General features: G+C 41.0%; 1 pseudogene; it reads right to left on the bottom strand.

Annotated features, from left to right (window-relative positions):
- Nucleotides 1-2,005: 2,005 nt before the first annotated feature.
- LOC127217888 (60S ribosomal protein L4-like) lies at nt 2,006-3,281 on the bottom strand (annotated as a pseudogene).
- Nucleotides 3,282-4,018: the final 737 nt, after the last annotated feature.

Below are 4,018 nucleotides of genomic sequence, written 5' to 3'. Positions count from 1 at the left end.
TGCTTTTGCTACCACAATTGCTTCTTGTCAGGTATTTAATCACAAGGATAAGCAAAGTTAGTAAGATAGTCCCATAGATCCAGTTTGATAACACTGTAAAATAAGCTGATTTATTTATTATTTTTGTGATTATATATAATTGCTTATCTCCCTTCCTCTTTCCCCCTCAAATCTCATGTATCCCTCCTTACTCTTTTTCAAGTCCATGGTCTTGTTTTTCATTAATTGTTGTTACATGCATATGAGTATGTACACATCTATTCTTAAATCTAATGTGCTCACTCTGTACAGTGTAAATTATATGTATGTTTTCAGGGATGACCATTTGTATTGTACAACCAAGTGGCGTGCTCCTCCCCGAGGAAGACTATTTCTGCTAGTTCTTTGTGTAGGACTGAGGCCCTGTGGTCTCTTTCCAGTCCACTGTGGCTTGTCTATTGAAGTCATCCTTGTTCAGCTCATGTCCTGGCAGTCATGTTGGTGATATTTTATAGGTGTTGCTTCTGTAATTACAAGGAGACAACCTCACAACAAACTCCCCTACCAATCATTCTGCTTCCTCTTCCACAATGTTCCCTGGGCTTTAGGTGAAGGAGTGTTGCTATATCCATTGAGATCGGGCCTAATTTAGTTTTGATTGCTAGATTTTGCCTTGCACTCACAAGATAAATACTAATATTTGATAATATTGTTTTAGATTATTTTATCTGTAAGAGTATTGATTTTTACCTTTATTGCTTTGAAGTGATTTTTGTCTGGTTTTGAAATAACTAATATATATTCATAGAAATACTTGAGATGTCTTCCTTTGTGTAGTAGAGTTTCTGGAGAATGATTACTTCACCATTACAGGTGACAATTTAGTCATGAATGAAAACATCTTGACCTGGAGTTCTACTCATTAGAATGTTTTCAATTATAAATTTATTCTTAATTATTTTGGAAACAGTTCCCAAGTGTCCTAGGGTGACCTCAAATTTACTATGTAGCCCAGATTGGCATTGAACTCACAACTGTTGAATAAGCCTCTTGATTGCTGTGATTACAGGCATATGTCATCACACCTGGCTAATTTAAAAATCAAATACAGAAATATTCACCTTACAGTTTTAGTTTTGGCATGTAACCCATTTCCTATTTATTAACACAAAACATAGTCTGTCTAAGGAAGAATAATGAAAGTTTCTATTAGTATCCATTTTATCATAATCACTATTTCAAGTGAATTCTACAATTTAAAAAACATGGTACTTTTGCATCACCCTACCTGTGGAGTGGGGGTGAGGTGGGATGGGAGGGTGGTTGGGGGGCATGGGACGGTGAAAGAGAGGGAGGGAGAGGGAACTGGGATCGATATATAAAATAAGAAAAAGAGAACAAACAAACAAACAACAACAAAAACATGGTACTTCCCAGAACTAAAGCAGAAATTGCTCAGTCTCTTTAAAAGCTAGCCCTAGGACCTTCCCCACAACACTTGTATCACAGTCCATTGATAAAAACTTATGGGAAACCCCAGCTTAGCATCAAGGGTGAACAAAAACACCCTCTATTTTTTCTACAAGAATGGACAGTTGGGAGAAGGGTGTATGGTGCTTTTAGAGCACCAGGCTAGGATGGCCTGGAAGTCACAGAGATCCACCTTCCTCTGCCTCAAGGGAGCTGGGGTTAAAGGTGTGTGCGACCATGCCTGGCCTTCCTGATTTTTAGGTCTTTTGTTTGTTTTGAGACAAAGTCTCTCTGTATAGCTTGGGCTGTCCTGTAACTCACTCTGTAGACCAGGCTGGCCTTGAACTCGCAGAGATCTGCCTGCCTCTGCCTCCAAAGTGTTGGGATTAAAGGCGTGCGCCACCACACCCAGAAGCCTTCCTATTATTACTGCCTTTGTTGTATCCCAGAAGTTTTGGTAGGTTGCCCTAGCATTATCATTTGATTCTATAACATTTAACTTTTCTGTTGGTTTGTTCAATGACCTGCTGTGTTTTTTAAAATGTTTTTTTTTCACTGAATCTTTGATCAGGTTTTTATTCAAATAGGCTCTCTCTATTTGCTCTATGGAATGAAACAGATTTAAGCAGCAGGCTTTTTCTCTTCCGTGGTAGGTTTTTTCTCTGCTGGTTTCTTCCCAGCTGCTGGTTTCTTCCCAGCTGCTGGTTTCTTGGTAGTTGCAGCTTTTTTCCTGCAGGCTTCTTTAGCTTCTTGACATCCATAGGCTTCTTTTCTTTCTTACTCTCTGCAGGCTTCTTGTTTGCTGCCCCTTTCTCTGACTTGGCTGCCAGTGCTGCGGCTGCTGCTTCTAGTTTCACCCGGAGTTTGTGATTTCTGGCCTGGCGAAGAATGGTATTCCTGCACATAGTCTTTGCTTCAACATGATTCTCAGGTTCTTCAGAGGATTCTTCTTCAGGACTCTATGATGAATCTTCTTGTGTAGTGCTTGGAGGGCTCCTTGGATCTCTGGGCTTTTCAAGATTCTGCTAAGGTCTGTGGTCATCATTTTGTGCATGGGAGGGTTATAGTTCCTCTTGAGGGAAGCAGCCTTATGCCAAGTGCCATACAACTCATCTAACTTCCAGAAGACATTCTCAGTCCAAATGCAGAAACGTCCCACATGACCACCAGGAGCAAGTTTCAAAATGTTCAGCTTGCTTACATTAAGGAGAGTAATACCAGGAATGTTTCTGAAGGCTTTGATGTTGATGATACCATTATCTTCATTGTAGATGAGGCAGGGTCCCCCGCGCTGGACATGTCTCTGGTTTCTCATTTTGCCCTTGCCAGCTCTCATTCTCTGAGAGGTGTAGACCTTTTTGATGTCATTCCAAAGGGAGTTCAGGAACTTCCTCAATACGATGACCTTTAGACATCACCAAAGCGGGTAAGGCTGAGGCAGCCAGGGCAGAACAGATAACAGCGCTTTTGGGTTGTGTTCACTCTGCAGTGCCAACGACGCCAGGTTTTGGTTGGTGCAAACATGCGGCCTCCCCGACACATATTTCCAAAGGCACCCTGTCCAGAACTGTGGGTCTCACCACCTCGGACTCTGGGAATTCGAGCCACAGCTCTGCTAGTACCCCATGAATCAGCACTGGTCTGATGACCTGCCAATTCACTCATGGCATAGGGCTATCTGTTGTTTTCCCTCAAGTTCGTGTGAACAAACTTCACAATATCCGGTCGAATGGGAGCTTTGAACACAGCTGGCAAAGTGACATTTTTGCCAGATGACTCCCCCTTTTCAGAGTAGATGGGTATGAGGGGACAGGCACAAGCCATGACGGGGAGAGAAGGCTATGCTCCTCTCAACCTTTAAAAATGCTTTTTTTATTCTCTAAGTAGTTTTATTTTATTTTGGTCTAGTTAAAGCTAGGGGACTTGTCTCAATTATGTATGTATGTATGTATGTATGTATGTATGTATGAATGTATGTGTGTATGTGTGTTTTTATCATTTGTAGAGTATGCATGCAGTGTCTACAGAGGCCAGCAGAGGGCATCAGATCACTTGAGACTGGAGTTACAGAGAGCTGTGAATTGCCATGTGGGTACTGGATATGAACCTGGGTCTTCTGGAAGAGCAGCAAGTCCTTTTAACCTCTGAGCCATTTCTCCAGCCCGTATTTTTACTTATTTTTAAAGGCTTACTTTGTGGCTTATAATGCAGCCGATTTCAGGGAATGCCTTATGCACTGCTGAGAAGAAAAATATCTTCCTTATTGGTTGCATGGAACGTTCAATTGTCCTTTGTCATAACTTAGTTCTAAGGCTTCTTCACTGATTTTTAGTTTAGTAGACCTATTTAGATATGAAAGTGGTAAAGAGGAGCCCCATACTATTATTGGTTCTATACTTATGTAGTCTTATGCTTCATACTGTTTTAAATGAGCTTGTCCCCTGACCCATCCAAATTTGGTGCATAAATATTTAGTCATGATGCCCTTTTTATGAATTGCTCTTTTATTAACATGTAGTGGCCCTTCTTACAGCTTCTTCCTAGTTTTGTTTGAAATCTACTTCATCAT

This window comes from Phodopus roborovskii, unplaced genomic scaffold, assembly GCF_943737965.1.
Source record: "Phodopus roborovskii unplaced genomic scaffold, PHOROB, whole genome shotgun sequence".
NCBI lineage: Eukaryota > Metazoa > Chordata > Mammalia > Rodentia > Cricetidae > Phodopus > Phodopus roborovskii.
This window is presented reverse-complemented; position numbering and strand designations above follow the sequence as displayed.